This window comes from Vulpes lagopus, chromosome 1 (genome assembly GCF_018345385.1).
Source record: "Vulpes lagopus strain Blue_001 chromosome 1, ASM1834538v1, whole genome shotgun sequence".
Classification (NCBI taxonomy): Eukaryota; Metazoa; Chordata; class Mammalia; order Carnivora; family Canidae; genus Vulpes; species Vulpes lagopus.
Genome location: NC_054824.1, coordinates 32,208,451 through 32,235,710, shown reverse-complemented (window position 1 = coordinate 32,235,710; position 27,260 = coordinate 32,208,451). Strand labels below are relative to the sequence as shown.

General features: G+C 40.0%; 1 pseudogene; it reads left to right on the top strand.

Annotated features, from left to right (window-relative positions):
* The first annotated feature begins 22,308 nt into the window (after positions 1-22,308).
* LOC121496604 lies at positions 22,309-23,162 on the top strand (annotated as a pseudogene).
* The last annotated feature ends 4,098 nt before the right edge of the window (positions 23,163-27,260 follow it).

Here is a 27,260-nt window from a genome sequence, read left to right as displayed (position 1 = left end):
TTCAAGAATCTCAACATGAACCATTTAGTTCTGGATCTGTTTCCAAAGATATGTGTGTGGGTCCAATATGCACAAAAATCTCTCTCAAAAACTAGCCAAAAGTTATTGCATGAATCATGGCAACTCATCCTGCTTCAAATAACAGGACTTCCTATTTTTGTTTTCCTAATTTCCGTTATATCCTATTTCTTTTTCTTTCCATTTGTTCTGCTCCGTATTTCCCAGAGGAGTGCCCCCTAATTTTCTTGTGAACTGGATAATTATAAAGTCTAAATGAGTTCTTTTTATGTGAACATCTCCTAAATTGTTAACATACTCAAGTTTCTCATTTAAATAATAACTAGAAATTGTTAAATTTGAGTTATGTATGCATAAAGCATTCCATCATTGGAACACTGGAAAACCTTTTGAGGCTATTGATTGTATTGGGCTAAGAAATTGCTTTTCTTGTCTGTGTTTACGGGAAAAAAGAACTATGCTATTTCAAAAGTGCTTTATCTTTGGGCTTCTCTCTAAACGTGTAGCTGTTGAGTACTGTATCTTTTGTGACACAGATTGTAAGTCTATTGTAAAAAAAGATGCTAGATAAATTTTATCATACCCATTATTAGCTTGGAAGACTTTGAAAATTATTTTTTACATTTCAGATACTCAGGACAACATATTTGCTATAATTAGGAATAATAGAGGAGGATACAAGGAAGGCAGAGATTGTAATTCCTCATTTGCCATCATAGCCGTACTCCATAAGGGCTTTTAAGGTTCTGGTGCATATGTGTTTTGTGATTTAAACATCCATCTGAGCTCCCCTCTTGGATTCTGTTAAAAATCATATTTCCCTAAAGGTCCCAAGACTTCTGTAAAACTAGGTCATATAATACACTCTCTAGGAATGAGACTTTATTTCATAAGAGATAAAGTGACTGTCCACAGGATAAGACTTAAGATAGATCAGGCCAATTGGGCTTTTGGCACCTTTTCATAAATGAAACAATTTCTAGGAAATATATTATCCGTGTCTTCCAGAACTCTAAATAAAACAATAAGGATAGTCTTATGCTTGTAAAGCGCTTTATAGTGTACACCATACATTCATGTTTTAAAAGTTGTTCCTCCCAGCTGTCCTGGGTGGCTTAGTCGGCTAAGCATCTGCCCTCAGCTCGGGTGATGATTCCAGGGTCCCAGGATGAAGGCCCAAGTTGGGCTCCTTGCTCAGCAGGCAGGCTACTTCCCTCTCCCTCTGCCCCTCTTCTTTCCACTTGTGCTCTCTCTCTCTCTCACAAAAAATAAATAAAATCTTTTTAAAAAATGTATTCCTCCTCACAGTAATCCTTTGAAGTAGGTATTATTATCCTTATTTTGTGAGATATTAATTTACTTTCTTAATATGGTAGCCCTGAAAGCCTAATTCCAGGTCAGTCAGTGCTTTTCTACTCCTCCACAACTTTGGCTCTACTTCTGGTGAATAAATCTTTCATTGAGAAGACTTAGGACAACCTCCTGGAATATTTCTCAGTCCCTGGCACACAGAAACCTTTGCATGACTGATGGTATTATTGCAGTGAACATATTGGCCTATAAAAGGGAGATTTCTCCCCTTAAAGTGACACCATCTCTTGTATGACCTATTGTGATTTTTAGGTAGTCAACCATTTTAAAGTTGATAAACTTAAAATATTTTCAAGAGAATCTCAAAATAGAAACTATTAAGATATAAATTTCATATCCTCATTCAATTTTATCCCAATTAAAAGAATCCAATAACCTCTTCTATTCACTCAATGTTACAGTCCTCTTCCAGGCTCTCTGTATAGTCCAGGCTGTCATTCTTCTAACTCATCCTGCTGTTCCTCAGCTAAAGCTGAGTTTTTCAAGTTCCAAGAAAAAATGGGGACCTTTTCTGTTTTGGCATTAGGAATCCCACTGAGACCCTTGGAGTAACTATTTGCTTACCAGCCATCTCATCTCTGACTTAGCACCAGTGAGTCTGTCCAGGGAAATATCCAGAACTCACAGCCACTGTTGGTTGGCACTCCGCCTCTTTGTAGCTTCAGTGGCTACACTCTTCGAATATCAGGCAGCTTCTAATACAAAACTAAGAATTCCATCTTGTGTACCTGTATATTTCCAGTAGTGAAATTTCTAGTAGTGCCTGGCACCTACTAGAGGTTCTACCAACATTTACTGAATGAATGCATGAGAAATCTGTGTGTTCTCATTTTATGGAGGGAAAATATTACAGTGAATTGCTAAAACATATAGTTTATAGTGACAAGGACTTGAAATCAGATCTCTTTATTCCTATTCCAATGTGTTTCCTCTGACATGTCTTGGTGGCTCTGTCAGTCATTTCTCCATTTCTCCATTCCTATTCAGTGCATTCCCAGAGGGCATATTTCCTTCACTTTTCCTAAACTCAATGATTTAAATAACTTCTGTTCAATGTGTCAGCCTCCTACCCCCTAGGACCCAAAACTATTCTAAAAGTTCTACTGCTTTCCTCATAATGGGTGACATGCAGTACAGCCCCATTTCACCTGGGCAACATGGTGTATCAACAGAAAAAAATCATCTAACCCATGAAAGCTGCTGTGGTATGCTCACATCTCTTGCCACATGAAAAGGATGAAAATTTTACATCTTTAAACTATTTATTTCACTACAAAATAACAACTTCAGTGAAACTTCAAGCACTTTTGAAAGGGTATAAAATGAAAAGTAAAAATCCCACCTCCCCTCATTGATTCCCAGGATTTCTTTCCAGATGTGGAACAATGTGTCATGTGTGCCACCAGGAAGATGTCTTAAAAAAGCAAGCATATACATGTATCCTTTTAGGAAAATACACAAGGACCATTCATACCCAAAAATGATGTTAAGTGAAGAGGACAATCTTCAGAGTGATAGAGGAATAAGAAATTAGATTGCAGAGGTCACAACATTTACGCAAAAAACACAAGGGGCACCTGGGTGGCTCAGTTAGTTGAGCGTCCAACTCTTGATTTCGGCTCAGGTCATGATCTCAGGGGTTTGAGATCAAGCCTGGAATCGAGCTCTGCATTGGGCGTGGAGCCTGCTTAAGATTCTTTCTCTCTCTCTCTCCCTCTCTTTCCCTTTCCCCTCCCTCATCTAAAAAAATAAAAGGGCACACAATACAATGATATTGTATTCATGTTACCTATATATGCATGAAAAAGTATAAAAATAAATTAATCAGATACACACTAAATTCATGTAATTCCCAAGAGATTGGTAAGGTGCAAGGGATAGAGGATGATGGACAAAGGGACTTCAAATTTGTCTGGAATTTTTTTAGCATACACACACATTGAAGGAAATATGACCAATGTTAAGAATTGCCAGTTTCAGGAATAGGTTCAAACTTATTCTCTGTACATTATTTTTTTTTAAAGATTTTGTTTATTTACTTGAGAGAGAGAGAAAGAGATAGAGCAAGAGCAGTGGCAAGAGGGAGAAGCAGGCTCCCAGCTGAGCAGGGAGTCCAATTCAGGCTTTGATCCCAGCATTCTGGGATCATGACCTGAGCCAAAGGCAGATGCTTAACTGACTGAGCCCCCTAAATTACTTATTTAGGTGCTCCTAAATTACTTATTTTAAATATATTTCAAATAAAAATTTTGAAGAAAAAGTAGATGTATCTTGTACATACTGTTCTGTGCTGTACTTTTTCCATTTAACCATATAATTTGGAGAGTTCTAATCATTTAGGCATACGTAGATCAACTTGAGTTTTAAATGGATGTGTATCACTGGACCATACACTTAAGAATGATTAAAATGGGAAATTTTATGTTATGTATACTTTATGACAATTTTTTTAATTACCAAAAAACCGGTTGCATGGTATTTCGTTATATTTCAATCATTTTACCATTCTCCTGTGGATGGACATTTATGTTGTTGGCAGTTTTTTGCTGTTACAAATACTGCTGTAATGAATCTAAGCATACATTTATATTTTATCACATGCATCCAACTGTGGATAAAGATTTTTTTCTAAAATGGCTTTGGCTCACAATGGAATTTTGATATGAATTTTCAATGACCAGTTCTATCTGATATGAATTTTAGGTGACATTTATTTGTAATTACAGAATTTAGCCAAGGTATTTCATTTATGAACTTTATTTATGCTTTAGGGCAAAATGGCCAGTGTTTAATATTTTTAAGATTAAATTCTGGTTGTTATCATGATTTTGGTTAAAATTTCACTAGCAGAATTTTTTTCTGGTGTTGGGTTAAAACTTAACCCTGAGAGTCAATTTTCAGTCATTTATACCTTATTATGACTGAATTTATCAGCTCATTTTCTAAGATTTATAAATAAATAATGCTTGAAGACAGAAGACAATATAGGGATACAGAAAGAAACCATGCAAAAGCAGAGGCTGGGGCCCCCAGTAGGCCGTTAACTCCTACAAAATTTTGTGTAGGGCAGACCCAAATATTTCATAAGTGTTTTAGTATATTGACTCCAAGCTGTCACTCAACTCTCAAAGGAAATTTTTGAATTATAACAGCAAAGACTCTGAAGTCTGTGTCAGCTGAGTACAGATTTTTGAGATGTCTGGTGTTGCTAAAATTGCCCTGTACATTTTTGTTCTAAATTTTTTTCCGGGGCTCTGTCATTAGAGGCACTACATTAAATGTTTCTATTCACTCTCATATTTAGGCTTTCATATTTCATATTTCATGTTCATACTGTAAATTATAGGAATAAACATTTGCCTATAAATTTGGATGGATGCACACTGTGTTCGGTGAGGCCAATCATGTGGCAGTGCCCATAAAGGAAGCGCATGATTGATGCTGCAACCATACAGATTTCAATCTCTCTCTGTGTGTGTGTGTGTGTATATATATATACACACATATATATACATATATGTCTTGCAGATATATGTGTGTATACACACACACACACACACACATATATATACGTACACACACACACACACACACACACACCCTACCACCACTACCATCACCAACAACGACAACAATAACAGCAACAACCCTGGAGGAAGCTCTGGCCAGCATTTCCCCCCATATTTGTAGGCATTTTAATATTATTTTTAAAATACGGTGAGGTGAGGGAATCATCTGTATCTTTAAAACAGAGTAGAATGGAAACCAACCGACAAACAAACAAAAGCATCTCTTCTTGGGGGGTTGAAATCTCCATTGGGGGAACTGATGATCTTCACGTCGGTGTGCCAAATTGTTCCAATTTTCCCGTGAAGGGAGCCAGCCTTCACTTCCCCACCCCGTCTCCCTCGCTCACAGAAATCGCAGTCTACTTTTGAAATGTATGCTTTTGTTTTCGTCGGAGCCATTGGGAGTCTACAAATTCTGTCATGTGGCTACGCTCAGTAGCCCTAATAGCCGTGATGGAAGCTGTGTGTCAGCACCGATGAAGAGGGAAAATGGAAAAAGAATGGAACATGTTAATGCCCTTGGGCGGAGGGGTGGGGGTGGCTTCTCTTGCTACTTGGAGACAGATGTAAGCTTGGGATCAGAAATGCAGATATGATTTAATTATGTTAAAGTCATGTTATTTTTGCGTTGCATGTCACTTCAAGGATTTGCATGTTGCTGTCTGTTACTCGGTTGTTGAAGAAATAGCTTTGAATTGGGGCCCTGATTGAATATTTTTAAAAGTACAAGTAAAGAAGGCAGCTTTTAAAGTCTGCAGCAAATGAACTGCTTTTTAGGAAAACTGGATATATGTACTATTTACATATAAATAACTCACCCGGCATGCAGGCACGTATACATCCGTGTATAATTTTAAATGACAGGCACCGATTTAATGCAGAAGATAGGGCTCATTAGTTCCCTGAGGATTGATTCTCCATAGCTGGAATGGTGCATACAGCTCCTAGATAATTTGTAATGAATTGAATTTTCCTTCAGCATACCTAATTAGTGACTTTTCTTTTGCTCCTTAAAAGGATATAGACATTTAAACAGATAAATGTTTGGAAATCTGTTAAAATGCCAGAAAGGTATTACTTACGCCTTCGTGTGCATGATGGGCTCTGTTGGGGGAAAAAGTGTAGGAAAAGAGAACACTTCATTCTGGAAAAATTAGGTTGTCAGGGTTTTGCTTTAAGAGCATCGTATGTTTTCTGGCTATTTGCAAAATTACTTGGCAAATTTTTTGTGCGGTATGTCAGCCTTCAACCACGTCTTCTGGTTGTCTCTTGGTCTGGTACCTGGCTCTTCAGAGCCCCTGGTGGTAAAGCACGGGAATCCCTTGGGGAGGGGGGTATTCCTTCCACAAAAGGTCTGCGCCCAAAGAGGTCTGCTTTTCACTACAGTGGCATGTAGACAGGACCAGTCCAGAGAGACATATCGGACCATGTTCTAGGAAATAGGCTAACAGAACTTTAAATAAGTTTCTACTCTAGGGGACGCCTGGTAGCTCAGTGGTTGAGGGTCTGCCTTTGGCTCAGGGTGTGATCCCACTGGGATCAAGTCCCACATCCAGCTCCCTGCCTGGAGCCTGCTTCTCCCTCTACCTATGTCTCTGCCTCTCTGGGTCTCTCATCAATAAATAAATAAAATCTTTAAACAAAAGGTTTATACTCTATTCATAAATGTGTTACACTCATGGACAAAAGACCTTGAAATTGTCATTTCTGCCAACTCTGAAAATGGATGTTGAAGTAATTCAGACTTCTGTTTCAGATTTTTTCCTGGAATTATTGAATGTTTCAAATACATGGTATAGATTAGACATTTAAAAATCGATGTAATAATTTGAATGACATTCCATCTTGAGATAAAGTTTAACTCTTCCTGTTTCTTATCACCAAAAGCACCATATGTATCAATCTATGCCAAACATTAACAAATAAGTCACTGCCCAGGAAATGTAGTGTAAATCATGAAAATAGAGATAATTTGGTGATGATCTGTTGGTGTAAATGAATAGAGAAATATTCAGTGTCTATTACCCTTCAGAGACTAATGAATCCGAACACATGTTATCATATCACATGGAGATTACATGCTGTGGCCAAGAATGCGAAGACAGAGTCTTCATTGAGTGGCCACAGAAAGGACCTGTTTTTCCACATTAAAATGATTTGGATCAGTAGATAGCAAGTGTACCAGTGTTGGGATTGAATAGGAATTGATCACCTCTGAAGTCAAGATATTTATGAAAAGAATTTTATGTTCTGAATTGATATGGAACTGAATTTTCCAGGATGCCATTTTGAGCAAAAAAATAAAAAGAGTTAGTCTTCATACAATATTTAAAAGGTTAGTAAACATCCTGTAAATTGAATTAGAATAGCAACAAGAAATGCATAGTCTTTACTTAAGAGAGAGGAGATCCACTTTGTCTAGTAGATTGATTGAAGAGTATTCTTTCTTGCTTTCTTTTATAGATGTTTTTTCTATGTCACAGTCTGTTTTCAAATTGCAAGATTTAAAAGACATCTGCAATTACTGTTAATAGAACTAATCACTAACTGATGCAGGAGTCTAACAAACTTAAGTTTCTTAAAGACTGAACCACTAAAAGCCAATAGAGAGAAATCAGTGTGGATAAAAGTGGAACTGGGGTGAGTTACATCACTAAAAAGATTGACCTAGTACACACTTTACCGGCCTCACTCTGTGGGAATAAGACAGCTGCCCCAAAACACTTGGAGAGTTCTCATGTGGAAAAGCCAGAACAGTCCAGTGTTTTTCAACCTTTTTTTTTTTTCATAATTACTTCCCTACAGAGCCTTTTTAGATATTTATATCCTAATTGCTCTACCCTCGCCATGAAATCTTAATACCACATATACACTATACATCTGTTTATATACTCTATGTACCTCTGTCCTGGATACATAAAAATAGTAGGATTCCTTTTGCTGCCTCTTCCAGAGAACTATTTTTCATCTCCTTGGGGGCCATGCTGGCCCCATGGAGAGAATGCAAGGATAGGCTGAAGTGATTACAGTAGCTCTGCCAAGTGAAAACAAATCCAGACTCAGCAAGGAGTGATTATTCAAAGGAATTACTGCAAAGGGGAAAAGGGAACTGATTTCCAGGAGCATGGGCCTCAGGTAAAATTCAACATTGTCAGTTCCTTGGTAGAAGCCTCGAAGGGACAGATTTTTATTTTAGCTGATTGTAAAGAAGTTTCTAAGAGCAGAATTTTCTGAAGGTGAATAGGTTGATGTTCTTGGACACTGAGTTCAAACAAGTACTGACTGACCCCTCGACCTAAAGGCTGTAAATCACGTGTCACAAGATTGATTCTAGACAAACTGAAAGCTCAGGCTGAGCCTAGATTTCTGTGGCTATAAAAGCACAAGGCACCAAGAATATAACTGTTCCCCTTGGAAACTACCTCGGGCATTGCCTTATAAGTAGACTTCCTCACCAAGTTTCATCTCAGATATGAGCTATAGCACTCTGTTTGGACTTTTCACTCCCCTTGCCCTGTAAGGTCTGACTCCATCCACCGGTTCAGAGGAGGAAACAGAATTTGAGTCCAAAGCAGCTAGGAACCCTAAACCCCCAGGGAGAAAGTAGAGCTAAAACATAAGCAGATAAACTGAGTCCAAAATGGAGGGGGGTTGAGTGTCTCTAGAATGTTGGGGTAGGCCTGGAATGTGAAGGAGGGAGGAGAAAATAACTAAAGATGAGTTAAGAGCCAGTGGTTGGTTGGCTGGGAAGTTGTGGACATCTGCCTGCAACACCATCTCCCAAAGGAGCCATCCTAGGTGGGTTAGGGGATTGGCAGGGCAGCACTGGAAGGTGTACATTTGTACCTCTCAAATAGCTCTCACTCCATGTCCTTGGGGGATGTGCTTAATTTATCCTCCTGGGCCTCTGGTCTTATCTGCCAAATGCCCTAGAAAGGGCTAAATAGTCTTGAAGGTCCCTTTCTGATTCCAAATTGCTAAAGTTTTGGATTCTCTCAAATCTGCCTCATTTCTTTCAGATTTTTGTTCTTATAGATTTTTGTTCTTCAGATTTTTTAAAGAAGCATTATGAACACAATATGATTTACATGCTCCATTTCTTACTTCTTTTGTGAAGTGTTTTTCCACTTGGATTATCTAGAATCTTAAATAATTGGGTTATTTTTTCTTATTTTCTCGATTGAAAAAAATCTTAAGGGCTACATGGATTTCGTTTTGCAATTTAATTATGTTTGGATCTAATGTCAGTAAAATAGTTAAATACTGAAAACACCAATTTAATTTTTGTCACTAAGTAAATTTAAACATGTTCTATTTAGTTTCCAAAGAAAGAACTCATGAAGAAAATACCTTCTGTATTCTCATAAAAGTATTGAGTTTTAATTAAATCTGGAATTTGGCTTCATATCATGCATAAAGGGATAAAACCACATTGTAGAAAATTAAAGGGGCAATTTAGAAAAAAAAACTCGCTTGAAGTATTTTACTTAAAATCTTCAGCTCTGAACTAAATAACTGCTTAATTTCTTTAGATAACCAAAGAACACTTAAATAGAAATTAAGAAAATTGTTTTCAGGAGTTTGCAGTTTGAGGCACCCATTAAATAGATTTTATTGATCTTCCCTCGAGTATACACAGACTATTTTAAATCTTATATCCTAACTAGTTAATTCAACAATTGGGTCCCTATTATTTTCCAGGTGAGGTGCTAAGCATACACAAGTAAGTGTAGCTGCTCTCTGCTCTCAAGGCCTTAATCCTCTTCTGTTCCAACAAGACAGCAGGGCAATGGTTCAGCTGGTTCGTTGAGCAGTCTGACTACCTGGGTCAAACTCCAGTTCCACTTTTACTAGTGCAAAATGTTAGCCAAGTTGTTGACTCCTTCACAGTTTTAATTCCTTCATCTGCAAAAATGGGCTAAGCAGAGAATCCCATAAGAATGTTCTAGCTAAAATATTTAGAATAATGTTTAGAGTATATTAAATATTTAGAACATGCTTGCCATGATCTTTCTGATGTATGAACTTAGTAGGGCTACAGCCCCCCCCAGTTATTCAACCAAACACTAGTCTAGGTGTTATGATAAAGGTCTTTTGTGATGAAAGCTACAACCAGTTGACTTTAAGTAAGAGAGATTATCCTAGAGCGTCTGGGTGGCCCTGATTCAGTCGGTTGAAAGGCCTTGAAATCTAGGCCAAGACTACCCTGAACAAAGAAGAAATTTTGCCTCTGGACATCAGCTTCTGGCTGTGCAGGGGAGTTCCAGGCTTCCCTGTGGATGAGTACTTTTCTAAGAAAAGACACCTCCCTCCCTTATATGAGAGAAGGGAGCATCTACTTCCTCCTTTTTTGTCCTCCATGTGAGGAAGCAAGGACAGAGCTCTTGGTGGAGCCCAACCATGCCAGTCCCCTGACCTAGGACTCCCCAGCCTTCAGAACTGTGAGAACTACATGTTTGTTGTCTCAGCTACTAGTCCATGATATTCTTGTGTAGCAAAGTCAGTGGGCCACAGATTCTGTCCCAAGGCCCAGGAGCTCCTTTCTTTCCTGTCCATCTTGAGGCCCACTTATTCAGTTATTCATTCTGTGACCCACTCAGCAGGCTTCCAATAAGCTCTTTTGTTCTCTATTCTTTATGTTTATTAGATTTGGTTTTTCTATTCTTTGCAACTGAAGAACTCCAACTGTATCACTTTAGGATTTTGCCCTGAGGTCTCTCCTCATGGCACCTGGTCTTCTTGGGTATTCCATACTCTCAGCCACTCCCATGTGTTCTGTGCTCCTCACGTGTCTATCTTCAGCCTGGAGTTCCCTCATGAACTCTTCACCTGCACGGGTGATCACCCAACTGCTCTTTCCTTGGATGACTCCCAGGAACCCAGAACCCGACATGTCCCAAAGTGAACTCGTGGACTTTCTCCATAAATCTGCTCCCTCCCCTCCTCCACTCTCTACTTCAGTGATTAACACTGCCATCCACTCAGTCAATCAAACCCAATCAACAGACTAGCAATTGCTTGGTTCTGTTGATTTCCCCTCTTAGTACCTCTTCTATACACTTACTCCTCCCTACCTGTTCTCCCTGTCTCAGGCCCTCAGTATGGCCTGGACCACTGCAGTAGCCTCCCCACCTGCCCCCAGTCTCACCAAGCTCTCCCTCCATATCCATCTGAGCCAACTCATACACCTGAGACTTGTTCCTAAAGCAATATCTGATCAGTTCTCTATCCTCTTTAAAATCCTTCTTCCCTACGACCTATGTTAAAAGGCAGACTCTGCGGGGCAAGGCCTCCCAGATCTTACCTGTCCTGATTTCCCCATCCCTCTTTCCTCATTGTAATCCCCTAAACTCTAATCGTGTGGATGGACTTGCACTTTACTTAAAATGTCACCCTATTTTCTCTGTTCCTCCAACCCATCTGTGCTTCTGCTGTTCCCTTGCCTGGAATGCCCTCCCCCACCTGTCCCCAGCCATCTGCCTGGTAAACACCTACCCATCTCTTTTTCCCAAAAGACTATAATGCTTTTCTTATTATAAAAATAGCACATATTTGTTGCAAAAAAAAAAAAGTCAAAATGTATGGAGAAGTGTAATAAAGAAATAAAGATTACCTAAAAACCCGCCACCCAGAAACAAACCTAGAACCAGAGTGGGTAAGCATTGTCCCATCCTAGCTTTGTAGCCAAGCCATGGTGGGTGGGTAGAGAACCACTGGAGAAAGACCAACATCAGCCTTCTGGAGCAGGACCTGCATGGGTGGGGTGGCATAGGGAAAGTCAATCACAGAATGATTTTAGGTAAGGATCAGGTTATTTGGACCCTCCTTTCTCTCACCCCACTGTTAAGATTTAGTCACTGCACACCAATGCATATTTGTATCCTGATCCTTACCCTTCTATACCATTTTCTCTGTAAACACCCACACACCCACACCTATGCCCCCCCACACACCATACATCTCCTCTCTTAGCAAAATGCTGTTTGATAACCTTCTTCAGGGGATCCCTGGGTGGCGCAGTGGTTTGGCGCCTGACTTTGGCCCAGGGCGCGATCCTGGAGACCCGGGATCGAATCCCACATCGGGCTCCCGGTGCATGGAGCCTGCTTCTCCCTCTGCCTGTGTGTGCCTCTCTCTCTCTCTGTGGCTATCATAAAGAAATAAAATATTTAAAAAAAAATGATAACCTTCTTCAAAAAATAACGATTTTAATTAGATTCTACTTTTTCACTTGTTTCATAAAACTACAGTATAGTGAATATCCTTTTACATCCTTTTGAGCATTTATCTATTTTAATAATTTAAATTTTCAGAAGTGATATTTCTTATTAAAGGATATGTATGGCTCACTTAAAATTTAAAATTTTACAGCTTATTTCCACACTACCTTTCACAATTAAATCAATCTATATTCTTTCCTCAGTGTATGAGAGTTCTTATTCTACACTAGCTTATCATTAATTGTTATCAGCATTCTTTTTAATCTATACTAATCCAATAGGTTAAAAAAAAGATCTCTCATGTTGTTTTTAATGGAAATATGTTTTCAGATTTTAAAAGTAATGCATACTCATTACTGTAAAAAATACCAAACCATGCGGGCTGCTATCAATTGAATTGTGTTGCCCCTCTAAAATACATGTTGAAGTCCTCACCACTGGAACCTGTGAATGTGATATTATTTGAAAATAGAGTTTCTGCAGATATGATCAGTTAAGATGAAATCATACTGGAGTAGGATGGACCCCAAATCCAATGACTGGTGTCTTTACAAGGAGACAGACATGAAAGACACAGACACAAACAGGGGAGAAGGCCAAGTAAAGACAGTGGCAGAAATTGAAATGATACATCTGTAAGTCAAGAAATGCTCAGGACTGCCAGCAACCACTAGAAGCCAGAAGATAGAAGAAAGTAAGCTACCTTAGAGGTTAAGACAGAGCATGGCCTTTCTTGATTTCAGACTTCTAACCTTCAGGGCCATGAGACAATAAATTTTAAACCACTCATTAGTGGTTGTCTTAAGTTGCCCAGTCTATGGTAGTTTGTTAAGGCAGTCCGGGAAATGAATCCATAGGCCTAAAGCGATAATCACAGTGACAGTGTAATTAATATTTCAAGAAGTCCCTGAATCTTGTTCAAGATCAGCCTAGGCACTGAGCCCTCCATGAAGCACTTCCTGAATATACCCAGTAGAATTTACCTCTGTGCAATCACTGGATGAACTGTGACCTTGTTAACTAAAACCATGCCACACGAATGTGTATGCATATCCACCTTCCTATGCGAGGCTTCTTGAAAGAAAGCACTATATTTTTTTCATCTGTGTATCTTCAACATTTAAAATACAACCTGCTAGGGAAGGGAGAAGAAGTGTGTGGGAAATATCAGAAAGGGAGACAGAACATAAAGACTCCTAACTCTGGGAAACGAACTAGGGGTGGTGGAAGGGGAGGAGGGAGGGGGGTGGGGGTGAATGAGTGATGGGCACTGAGGGGGGCACTTGACGGGATGAGCACTGGGTGTTATTCTGTAAGTTGGCAAATTGAGCACCAATAAAAAATAAATTTATTATAAAAAAAATACAACCTGCCATGCAGTAGGCCCCTAATTTTCATTGATGTTTGAATGATCGATAGGTCAAATGGCCACCATGTCATGCAGAGTATAAGCTTTGGAATCAGACTTGGGACTGACTTTCAGCTCTTTGTGATAAGTGACCTAGAGCATGTCTCCTTGGCTTTACCTTTTTCCCTTCATAAACTCCACTCTAGCCACCCTAGCCCTGATGAACATGACAAACATACTTGTGCTACGTAGACTGTGGCTCTTGCTGTTGCCTCTGCCCAAGATGCTCTGGCCCCAAAATCTATGTGCATGGTTTCTGCTCTTCCATTAGGCTTATCAGGGAGGCTTTCCCCCTGTATAAAATAGCCACATTCACATTACCAGCACTCTGCTTTTTCTTTTTCCTCCATATCACTTCTCACTGTCTAGCGTATTATGTATTTATTTGTTTATTTTCTAGATGTCCCTCCACCCCTATTACTGTGCAAGCTAGTTGAGGAAAAATGCTTCATCTGTATCATAATGGTAGTACCTAGAACATGCTTAGCATATAGTAGGACTAACTCATAAGCACTTGTTAAATGAATAAATCCATTTCTGTTTAAGGGACAATTTTGACTTCCTCAGAGGAAACTGTGAATAACTCTGAGAAAACCCAGGAAGACTTCTCAGATTAGGCAATATTCATGAATAAGAGCTCATCAAATGGAGAACCAAAGATGATTATTCTAGACAGTGATGAACAGGAGCAAAGGAACAGTAATCATAGCAAGCTGGGGGAATCGTGATAGCTGAGATGCGGGTGGCACAGAGTGGAGTAACTAGAAATGAGGTGGAAAGTAGAGTCAGGTTTTCGATAGCTGTGTGTGCCTTGGCAGCTTCTGCCACGAAGGAACTACAGAAGGGTTTTCAAGTCATGAAATTATGAGATTCTTCTGCACAGATACCTCCTGCAGCAGGTAAGTAAACACAGTGAAATGAGATTGGGCACGTGGAGACCATTTGAGAAGTTTGGGCCCAATCAAGATGGACTCAGGGAAGTCTGAAAGAGCCCATTTACTTTGCAAATATAGGAAGAAAGGTTCTGATTTCAAAGGAATTTTGTGGATAGAATCATCTTGATGAGCAATTGAATATGCATCTATATTCTGTTTCTAGTTTGGAAGGGTAGTTGGATAGTGATGCCAAAGTTAACGAGTAAGGGAATTTAGAGAAAGAAGTCTACAGGGGTGGGGGACAAAAGGAAAAATGGTATTGTATTGGAGATTGCAGGAGCCAAGGGAAGAATTATAACAAAGAGAATGATCAAAACTGCCAAATCAATAGAGAGGTCAGGTAAGGGAGAAGAAACCAGAGGCTGATGTTATCCAAGCGCAAGATGGTTTTAGGGATGGGCATATGGAGCCCAGCAGTGAGGGCAGAGTCCAGACTATAGCAAGTGAATGGCAAGGAGGGGGTGTAGACAATTCATGTAGACTTTGTTTTGAAGTTTCAACTTTAAAGTATAAAAGGAGGCAATACCACTTTACACTGTAGGATAGCTATTATTTTAAAAGAAAGAAAATAACAAGCATTGACATGAATGTGGAGAAATGGAAACCCTAGCGCACTGCTGTCAGGAATGTTCAATACTGCAGCCACTGCAGTGGCTCCCCCCAAAATTGAACATAGATTTATTATGTCTCTAACTATAATTTCCATTTCTGAGTATATACCCCAAAGAATTGAAAGTAATGCCTTGGACAGATATTTGTATACCCATGTACAGAGCACCATTATTCATAATAATCAAAGGGTGGAAACAATCCAAATGTCTAGCAATGGATGGACAAATGTAGTGTATACATAAAATGGAGTTTTGTTGGGCAGCCTGGGTGGCTCAGCGGTTTAGCACCTGCCTTCAGCCCAGGGCGTGATCCTGGAGACCTGGGATTGAGTCCTGCATCAGGCCCCCTGCATGGAGCCTGCTTCTCCCTCTGCCTGTGTCTCTGCTTCTCTCTGTGTGTCTCTCATGAATAAATAAATAAAATCTTTTTTAAAAAATGGAGTTTTGTTCAGCCTTAAAAAGGAATGACATTTAAACACAAGCTAAACATGAATGAACCTTGCAGACATTATGCTAAGTGAAACAATCCAGTCACAGAAGAACAGATACTGTATGACTTCACTTACATGTGGCACCTAGGGCAGTCATATTCCTAGAGACCTAATAGAATGGAGGTTGCTGGGGCATGGGGAAGGGAGGAATGGGTAGTTAGTGTTTAATGGGTACTGAGTTTCAGTTTGGAAGGACAAAAATGTTTTGGAGCTGGATAGTGGTGATGGTTGCAGAACAATGCAAATGTACTTAATGCCACAGAACTCTACCTAAACATGGTAAAATAGTAAATTTTATGTTATGCACATTTTACCATAATTTTGTTTTTAAAAAGGAGACAAGACAGTGATTTTGTGATAGCCATTTGAATCTATTTTTTTTCCTTTTTTTTTTTTTTTAGAATAGAAGGAATTGGCTTATGTTCATGGTAGGAGGGATGGAAGGAACTGGTGGGAAGGAGAACCTACAGATGAAGAGAGAGGAGGAACTATGAATTGTGCTATTTGTTACCAGGGCAACTGGTACAAAATGTCCCATCCCCTTCAATAGTCAAAATGGCTGAAGTCTCTATTTGGCTACTACAATAAGGCCTTTCTTCTTTTCCAGGTTCTCCCCTTAAGTCCTCTAGTGATTAAACTAAACTCTCCAGGAGTTACTCAAACCCGTGGTTACCAAGCCTGGTACAGTGGTGGGAAGCAAAGAGAAGGAAGGAACAGCCAACTCTCTACAAGGACATCCTAGGCTCTGCAGCTGTTGCTGTGTGGCCACAAGGTGGCACTGATTTCCCGGCGGCCCTCCCTATCCCTGACCTTGGGGACTAGGATGGAGTGGGGGTGGGTAGGACCTCTGCCCCTACTCTTGTGCAATTGCACATTAGGAATAAAAGAGGTTTGAAGATGGGGGTCCTGCCTTTCCCTTTGTCTGGAGCCTCTCCTGACTCGCTGCATTCAGAGGTCTCTCTCTGAGCTGAGCATCTTCCTCTCAGCTATCCTGCTATGCAAACTCCAGTCTATGCACCCTCCTCAAGGCAGGCTTCCCAATCCTAGCTGGGTTCAGGGATCCTGCCTCGGTTACATGAATTCTGAGCCCCGCAGCACTGCCCACTTCTTTAGAGCTTTCTTCCCTAACCCCAAAGTACAAGACATCTTCTCTCTCTTTCTCAGTTCTTCTCACGGAAAAGAGGTGCAAACTCCACAAATTGGTCAGAGCATTGACTGAGCAAACCCTGCCTTTCTAAAAGGCTTGGGAGGGCCCAAGGTAGAGAGTACAGATGAAGAGTCAGACTTTGAAAAAAGGAAGGACACATAGCTCTCCTTCTGAGAAAGGAGAGAAGGTTACGTGAGCAGAAGGAAGGGAATTTGGGAGACCTGGGACCAATTTCCCTCCATATTTTCATTATGAAATAGATATAGATGTCATGTCCAAAAATTAGGAAGAGAATAGTAAGGGTAAGGCACATTTGCAGAAAAAGAAAATTACAGAGGGAGAGGCCAGTTGGCTGAGTCTTCCACATGGGTCCATGTGATCTTGGAAACTAATTGTTCACTCACTTATGAATTTAAGAACTATATATTGAGCATCTATTATGTGGTGACCTGCTTCAAGAGTTAGGGATACATCAGTAAACCGTGTAGAAAAAAAATCCCTGCCCTTGAGAAATGTTCTAGTTGGGGAGGGGGACTGAAAATTAAAAGTGAATATAATTCATTAGTAAAAGAGATGGAATGCTAAAAGGTGACACATGATATGGAAATAATAGTTCAGGATGAGGGCTATCAGATGTTGAGGGGAGCTATGAGGAAGCTGTGACTTAAATTCCAAATCAAGTGTTCAGGGAAGTCCTTGTTGTTCTTACAGACATGAAGGAAGTGATGGAGTTTACCACGTTGCTACAGGGGGTTGTTGGCGTGTCGGTAGCAAGCAGTCCAGAAGAGAGAACAGTCCATTTATGTTGATGTCACTCATAGAGTAGATGGGATCCAGGAAAAGAGAGAAAAGGTAAGATGGTTGGGCAGAGAGTAGTGTAGTGCAGGACTGGAGGAGGGGTAGAGGAAGAAATGGAAGAAAATTGATGTGTGAGTCAAGGAAGTGATGATAGGGAGTGATCCTGTGTTCCAAGTACACCAGGAGGGGGGAAGGAACTGGAGGTCTTGACAAGGAAAAGAGGCTTAGTAGAAGTTGTCAGAGTGGCAGAACATAAAGACTCCTAACTCTGGGAAACGAACTAGGGGTGGTGGAAGGGGAGGAGGGCGGGTGTTGGAGGGGAATGGGTGACGGGCACTGAGGTGGACACTTGACGGGATGAGCACTGGGTGTTTTTCTGTATGTTGGTAAATTGAACACCAATAAAAGTTAATTAAAAAAAAAAAAGAAGTTGTCAGAGTGGGAGAAATGGCAGGATTCAGTGGATAAGTAGGAGATATCTGGGTTAGAATTTGAGATGTCATTGGTAGAATAGTTCAAAGTGATGACAGAGTCAAGAGTGTGCCCTGGGAGTGAATTGTTAAAAAAGGCCAGATGTGGGCCAATGCAAAGTGCCTGCCCAAGTAAACCACAGTTACAACTGCATTCTTCTGAAAGGGGTATCAGATTATATTGAGTAGTATAGGAAATTTCTCTCCTGCTTTACCAACAAATACACAGTAAAATTTAACATGGTCCCTAAAGCAGTTAGGAATGCCTGAATGCCTGCCAGCAAATATTATAGGTAGGGACCTTAAATTCACCACCAATCTATCCATTTCTCTTATAACAGGTGGATTATTTTGTTCTCTTCTAAAAGGATGATGCCTGTCTGTCTTCATATAAATACTGGTGAGAGGCAGTGTGCGGGTGTTGAGGCTGAAGTCACAGAGAAGTGGACAGAAGTTTTGTGAGCTAACAGCTTCCAGTTCTCTTTTGCCAACTCCTAACTTTAAGGAAGGAAGTATTGCCAGGAGTGGCAAGGTAGAGTATGGAAATCTCAGAAGTGGATGTAGTGAGACCTGGGTCTAGTTTCCTGTATCTGGGAATGGTTCCTCTATTGCAAGTTCCCTTATCTTTCACCACTAAATATTCTGGTATGTCCTATCTTGTGAAAGAGAATTTATTGTTAGAGGGTGATGATACACGAGTATAAAAGAATGTGACTGGGTGGAAAGGAAACAAAGAACAGTGATGACTCATGCATTCATTTGCAACTTCAACAAATACGTACTGAATGTCTACTAGTAATGTGGAGACATGTTGCAGGTGTGGAGGGGCACATCACCTTGACAGAACAAAAGCCCTCCTCTTTAAGACTTGCGTTCCATTAAAAGAGGACAGAGAATACATAAAGGTGGTAGGTTGTAGGGGTTGAGTTAGAGGAATTTGGGAAAGATAACCGTGAGAGAGGCAGGAATACACAATAAGCTTTATTGGGAGGCACTTGATGGGGGTTGCCTGAGAAGGGAGTTTCCTCATAGCATGAGACCACCCAGAGATTTGTAGTAAGGGGTTCATGTATCCCGAAGGAGAGGAGGGCAAAGGATGCCCCAGGGAAGGGGGTGTCTGAAAGGGGGCTTCTGTGTCTGGGTGATGTCATTCAGCAGCATGGTGGCAAGTCTCTGGGTCAGAGAATTCCAAAGGGCAGTAGTGGCGTGGGGCCTTCTAATTATAGTGCCCTATCTTATCAATGAGCAACAAATGTTGGGTGCAGCTTTAAGGGGTATACAAAGCAGGCAGGCTCCAAATGGCTGGAAATCTGTTTGGCTGGGCTATTTTTAAAATAATCGTATGTATAAAAATTTGAGTTTGGCTCAGGCAGGCTTTTGAGCTAACAGGGCTCAACCTGCGGTGATAAAATAGACAACCTAGAGGTCAACACACAGAGGACATCTTTGGCCCACTTATAAACATATGTGCTAAGGAGAAAAATAAAAAATAAAGCAGGGTAAGGAGACACAGTGTCACAGGAGAAGGATTCTATTCTAGATGAGTTGTCAGAAAAAAGCATTTGTAGTAAGGGACATCTGAGCAGAGACATGCATTAAGTAAGCAATTGAGTGTGCCATGTAGAGACCCGGGATGAGAAAGTTTGGGTGCTTTTGTTTTGTTCTGAGGGACAACGTAAAGGCCAGTGAGATTAAAGCAGAATAAGCAAGGGAAACAATGGTGGGAGATTAGGCCACATGGGCCGCACACAGGAAGGATTTTATACTGAGTGAAATGGGAACCTATGGCACAGAGGGTAGTCGTGATCCCATTCACATTTTTTTTTCACTTACATTTTAAATATGCTCTCGTGTTCCACAAAAACATGTTATCCAGGGAAGGAATGGCAATGGGTTAGACCGGAGTGGATATTGGGGAAGGTCATGAGAAATCAAACACCGGAATTTTAAAAATAGAACTCACAGATGTTGAATTGAGTGTGAAGTATAAGAAAAAGAGAAAAGGAGTCAAGGATGACCAATATCTTTGGCCCATAAAATTGTCCTGCACTTGCCATATTTAGATGCCGGGCAGCATGCTGTGTGAAGTATGCATTTTACCCATTTAGATCTCAGAGAAGCTGCTAGTGGAGGCAGTATAGCATGGACAGAGGTGGGGCTATGGGAACAGATGACACGGGATTGAATGCTGGCTTCTCCGCTTAAGAGCTGTGTGACCCTGGGCACATCTCTTAACTATTCTCACATCTGTAAAATGGACATAATAATAGAACCCTTACTGAGATGCTGTAAATATGAACCTATATAATCATAGAAAGTGCCTAGTGCCTGATACATGCCAAGTGCCCAGTAGATATACTATTATCAGTGTTCAAGCAAGAACTTCAGAGATAGGAATGCTTACTATTAGGGTGGCAGGGGGAGGGACAATTTCAGATGAAGTGAATGGATTCCTGTAACTTGTAACTTGTAACTACCCCTGAGAAAACATCCCTCATCAGCAGACTACCTATATAATTTGCAGGGCCCTGTGCAATATGGAAATGCAGGGACTCCTGTTTAAAAAGTATGAGTTTCAAGATGGTAGTCAAAGAGCATTACACCAAGCAAAGGGCCCTTCAGAGTCAAGGTTGTTGCACACCCATGAAGCCAGCCCCGTTCATCAGACAGTTCTTTAACTCTTTTCGTCTAAGTATTGCCCAAGGCCTCTCAGTGTCTGACCATTTCTGTGTCAAACTGAGTGAAATTGGTAGCATAATTCAATTGTGCACTAGAATCACAGCCCATCCCACCAAGATGTTCTGTCTCAGAGGCCTTTCTCTCTGGATCCTATAACCATCTTTAATAGTGTCTCACTTCTCTGTATGCCCTTAAATAAAATTAGAGCCTTCCAAATATATATGCTGAGCTAATAGAAAGATAAAAATAAGTAAATAAAACTTCATTCCCTTGAGAAGACAATCCTGACTGTATAATATAGTTCCACATTCCCTACCATTTGGATAGTCCTGGAAGATGAATGATATTTTAGAGGACACAAAAGTTCAAAATATTTATGTTGTTTTTTTCAAAGTCACTGTTAGTGGAATTACTACCATTGGACACCTGGTTCTCTCCACTAGTCCTGCATTTTTAACCAATTTGCAAAGTAAATAGAAACTAGAAATGATCTTGTCCTCTCAACTTGTGTTCATATGAAAGATATTAGTTTAAGATTTGTCTTTCTTTTGGATAAAGAAGAGTTGAAATCTGGTCTTAGTTTTCTTTTGAATGTGGAATGCAATTCCATAATGTCAAGCATTTTGTGTATTTTTATGTATTTTAGTGTCTTTTTTTTTCTCTGTAGTGTCTTATTTGAAATGTGAGTTCCTTGAGAGATTGGCCTAGGTTGATCTATCTTTCTTCTTTATTTCTTTCTCTTTCTTTCTTTCTCTCTCCCCCTCCCTCCTTTCCTTCTTCCCTCCCCTCTTCCCACCCTTCCCTTCCTTTGTTTCTTCTTCTTTTTTTTTTAAAGAATGCCTAGAATATGCTTTGCATATAAATGTCTTTTCCAGTCACTTTGGGTGTAGAGCCATGGTTTTTAGCTAGGGATGATTTTTCTCACAAAGGACATTCAGTGATACCTGGAGACATTTTGGCTGTTACATCAAGGAATGCTATTGGAATCTAGTGTGTTCTCAATTAGAATAATCTTTGGAGTGCTGGGGGGATATATTTAAGTTGCCCAAAACTTAAAGTAAAAAACATTATTATCTCACATGTTCCATGAGTTAAGTCTCTGGGTGCAGCTTAATTGGGTCTTCTACTTCAGGATCTCTCCCAAGACTGCAATTAAAGGGTTAAGTTAGGGCACAGATTTCAATCAGGGGAGGATCCACTTCCCTCCTGGAAACAGGTCTCTGATCCTCTCTGATTGTTGGTTGGAGACATCATTCTAGCACACACTCAAGTCCACACATTTGAGGTCATGAAACCAGAACTGAGGATCACTGGGTCCATTTTATTTATTTATTTTTCACTGGGTCCATTTTAGAAGCTGCTCACCACAGGAGGCACTTTAGCAGTGTGTCAAAAGCATTAAAAAAGTTTGCATTTCTTTGGTATACCAGTTCTAATTCTCAGATTTATCTTAAGGAAATAAACGAGCATACAAATATATGAATACAAGAATGTTTTTTTTGTGGGATAGCATTTAATAGAATAAAATGGAAAAAACTAAATGTCAATCATCTTGTTTAAATAAATTATGTGTTCTTCAAGAGAACACCAAATGACAGATGACAGTGATGCTGTGGGAGGGCCGAGAGGCCCCAGAGACCTGGAATGAGAGGCCATAGTGGCTTCTGTGGAGTTTTCATCAGTGGCATCTGGGGCTGGAGCCATGACAGTGGTCAGGGCCAAAGCTGAGGCGGGGGAGCTTGTGGAGGCAAGGTGGAGGACAGGGAGTGGATCCCCGTCACCAAGCTGGGCCACCAGGTCAAGGATATGAAGATCAGTTCTCTGGAGGAGATCTATCTCTTCTCTCTGCCCATCAAGGAATCTGAGATCCTTGACTTCTTTCTGGGGGCATCCCTCAATGATGACGTTTTGAAAATCATTCCTGTGCAAAAACAGACCTATGCTGGCCAGTGGATCAGGTTCAAGGCATTTGTTGCCTTCGGTGATTACATGGGACACGCTGGTCTGGGTGTCAAGTGCTCCAAGGAGGTAGCCATTGCCATCCATGGGGCCATTATCCTGGCCAAGCTTTCCATCATCCACATGCAGTGAGGCTACTGGGGGAACAAGATTGGCAAGCTCTACACTGTCCCATGCAAGGTGACTGGCCACTGTGGCTCTGTGCTGGTGCATATCATCCCTGCCCCCAGAGGCACTGGCATTGTCTCAACCCCTGTGCCCAAGAAGCTACTGATGATGGCTAGTATTGATGGCTACACCTCAGCCAGGGGCTGCACTACCACCCCAGGGAATTTTGCCAAGGCTAATTTTGATGCGATCTCCAAGACCTACAGCTATCTCACCCCTGACCGCTGGTAAGTGATGGTGTTCACCAAGTCTCCCTATCAGGAATTCACTGACCATCTTGTAAAGACCCACACTAGAGCCTGTGTGCAGAGGACCTAGAGTATGTGCAGAGGACCTAGGGTGCAGAGGACCTGGGACCTAGCTGTGGCTACTACATAGTTTTATACAAGAAAAATAAAGTGAACTAAAGCTTGTTATACATAAATAATTAAATAAAGAAATAAAGTTATATCTAGACAACAGAAGAGTATGCAGCAATGAAAAGCTATGTGGATGCATGCCATAGTAATATAGAAAGATGTTGAGTTGTTACTGAGTTTAAAAATTAAACCGGGAATGATCTTTAAATGCATACCCAGGACAAAATCTGGAAAGACAACTCCACCATATTGACAATGATTATTTCTTTGAAGTGATAGTGACCTTTAAAATTTTCCTTTATTTTGCTTAAATCATATGATTTACATTTTCTACACTGAAGATATAATATTTTATAGCAAAAATGAGCCAATACTTATAACTGAAAGTAGTAAAACCAACTTTACTTGCTAACAGTCATACTATACATTTAGACTGTCTTAGTACATTTGGACTGCTATTTTAAAAATGCCATAGACTGGGGTGGCTTATACAACACACATATATTTCTCACAGTTCTGGAGGCTTTGAAGTCCAAAATCGAGGTGCTGGCAGATTTAGTGTCTGGTGAGTACCTGCTTCCTGGTTCAGACACAGCAGTCTTCTCCCTGTGTCCTCATATGATAGTAGAAGAAGGCAGGGGAGCTCTTTGAGGTCTCTTTTCCCTAATCCCATTCATGAGAGCTTCACCTTCACAACCTAATCACCTTCCAAAGCTCCTATCTACTAACATTATTGCACTGGAGATTAGGTTTCAACATATGAATTTGGAGGGGGACTCAATCATTTGTGATTCAGTCCTGCTCATGCTTTCAGCACCCTGGAGAGTCCCCCCTCCCGCTCAGGGTCAGCCCCCACTTTCCTGAGGTCCTGTTCAGATGCCTGAACACTGTAGGAAACAAGAATCAGAACCAGACCATTCTTCCTTTCTTTGAGGAAGGTTTTGCACAAGCATCTTCCAAAGCCTTCACAGCAACTGCTGTGCCACCCCGCATCCTAGGGGAGGGAGGTTGTCACTGTTTTCCAGGTAAAGATGAACAGCACCATGATGCATGTAGCTATAACAAGCACTGAGAGGCCGTGGTTGGAGACATAGAATGCCATACTCCAGAGCCTTCCTTGGACTCTACAGATTTTGTATGATGTTGACACTCTCTTGTCCTGTCAAGATGAGTCTGTGAATGAGACATAGCACTAATTTTTCATTTTTAGCACTCCTTTGAAACTTAAAACACATTATATTTGGCTTTAGAACACAAAGCTCTTATTTTCTATTAACAAATGAGAAGTAAAATAAATTACATTAAGCTGTGCTGTCAGGTCTTCATTTTGATGAGATTATTTCTACTGAAACATTTAATTGGGCATGGTTTATGCATTGACAATAACCAGTATATTCATTCCCCAGTGAACTGGGAATCAAATCCTCTGTTTGAAGGAATCATTTATATGTATATTACAGGTTCATTAAATAAAACAAGTGAAATCCGTAGCTGCACAATATTACCAAAATACTTTGCAGAATACATTGTGATCCCTTTATTGCCCGATGTTGTAATTAAACTCATGTGCTATAAAGAAATACTGAAAACAGTTCCATTCCTTTCTGAATGAAATACATTCTTTTCAGTTTTAGAAATTAAAACTAGAAAATGCCTATATTTAAGGCAAAGTGCTTTCAAAACTAATCCCGAGGAGGAGAATTCTTAATATGGCAGGTCGTTAGAAATGTGAGTTATTTCCTACCAGGCCTTTCTTAAGCTCCAGCCCCCAGCCCTTTTATCTGATTCTGAAACTGCCTCAGACATAATTGGGTTTCCTAAGACCTGTTTCTCTCACTGGACACAATTGTGAACAAAGAGGACTGAACTGGGAAAATAATTAAATTTAATGAGAGAGACACTGGGGGAGTGTGAGTGGTTTCCTCTGTTTTCTTTGATCTAAAATAATGAATGTTCATGCAGCAAATAGAGCAGAAAGATTACAAACATCTAGTCCTAAACAGGGGTGGCACTTTTATGCAATCTAATGAAATCTCCTTCAACAAAACCATGTTCACAACTGGGTTTGTTCAACCGTGACAGAACATCCTGGAGCTCTGTATTTTTAATCTTCGTTTGTACCAACTAAATTGTACAAAATATGCTCTATCCAAGGTACATGAAAGGTATGCCCAGTTATTTCTATCCCTTCAGGTTTAGGATTTAGAATTTTCTCCTTTAGGTGTTTAGGAGCTTATTTTATTTTATTTTATTTTTATTTTACTTAATTTTATTTTTTACCCTTTGTATGAAGACTATCTTACCTGCACATCCTTCTGACACATGGCAAGACTGTGAGCTCCCTCAGGTAAAGACAATCCTGTGTTTATCACTGAATATCACACATTTCCTCCCACTCTATTATCAGTGGCCTCTCTGGCCACCTGGCTTCCACCTAACTCTTGGGGAGGCTGGAAATGTAGTTGGTCAGTGCTGAACATTCTGACAGTGAATCTACCGCTGCTGTGTAATTTCCATAGGGTACTCCATCATATGGCTGTGCCATAAGTATTTTGAGCAATTCCTTATTGTTGGACATTATTGTGATTTTCCATTTCTAGATATTATAAATAATATTGTGGTTTAAGGGGGAAGAATAACTCTAATAGTTTATGCACATTTCTGGTTACTTCAGGATAATTTACTAGAAATAAATTGCCTCTCCAAAGGAGGCATCCTGACTTTTACAGTAGTGATCATCAACAAGGGAAGATTTTCCAATCCTCCTCTCCCCACACCAAGGGATATCTGGCAATGGATAGAAACATTTTTGATGTCATATCTTGGGTTGGGAGGTCGATGCTATGGGCATCTAGTGAGTAGAAGAAAGAGATGCTGCTAAACACTCTATAATGTACAGGACAGCCCTCATGATGAATAATTACTCAGCTCAAAATGTTAATATGGCTGAGGTTGAGAAACTTGTTTTAAATACAAACATGTCCTAAGTGAATACATAACCCTCTGTAGTGTATATATATTGTATACCTCCTCATAGTAGTAATCCTTAATAGTAGCACCTGGAACTCTTACAATTACTTCCAGAAACTGTATTTCATTGACCAAAAAACTCTTGCATTTGGAATAGAAATTAATTCTCAAATAGTCCTTTATGTCCTTTCTAGTTTTGTACACATTGGTAGGGTCTCTCCGAACTTGCTAATGGTAACTATTAAAAAAATCCAATCATTTCACTGGCCTAGAAACTCATTTTCATCCTAACCTAAATAAAATCTAACTAAATTATGCCCTTTATGATTGGCAGCTTATAGTTTTAATCCCATGGGGAAACTACATTTCAGATGTACATTTTTTTTGTTCAAATGGTTTAGACTATTTTAATTTTTTATTGTTTTATTGAATTTTCAAATTTAAAAAATATGTAATAATATTTGGGAGGAATTTGAGTATTAATTTTTACCTTCACGATCTTTCTATGGCAAGCCATCTTGATCTTCCATACAAAGCAGTAATATATCCTTTTTTAAAAAGTTCTTTTCACAATAAAATTAAGTAAAACAGGGTCAATTGGAAGAATAATATTTAATAATAGTGTAGATGGCACATAGACGTCATGAAAATTTGCATGGTTGTAGTTAGAATGAATGATGTCTGATAAGAAGTGATTTACCCATCCTAAAGAGCCCATTTATAGAGTTCTGGAAACTGGATGTATACCTTTCACTGTCAAGGTGACAGAAGATGGTTCCCCATCCTTGGTGTACATTAGAACTTCTAAAAAAAGGGTGACACCCAGAGGCATCTGGGTGGCTCAGTCAGTTAAGCATTGGACTCTTGGTTTCAACTCAGGTTGTGATCTCAGGGTCATGAGATCAAGCCCTGCTTAGGGCTCCAAGTTCAGGGCATGGTCTGCTTCAGATGCTTTCCCGCTTTCTCTCCTCTCCCTTCTGCTCCTCTCCCCAAACCTGCCTTCAATCTCTCATAAATAAATAAATAAATAAATAAATAAATAAATAAATAAATAAAATCTTTAAAAAAAAATATGGTGATACCCAGA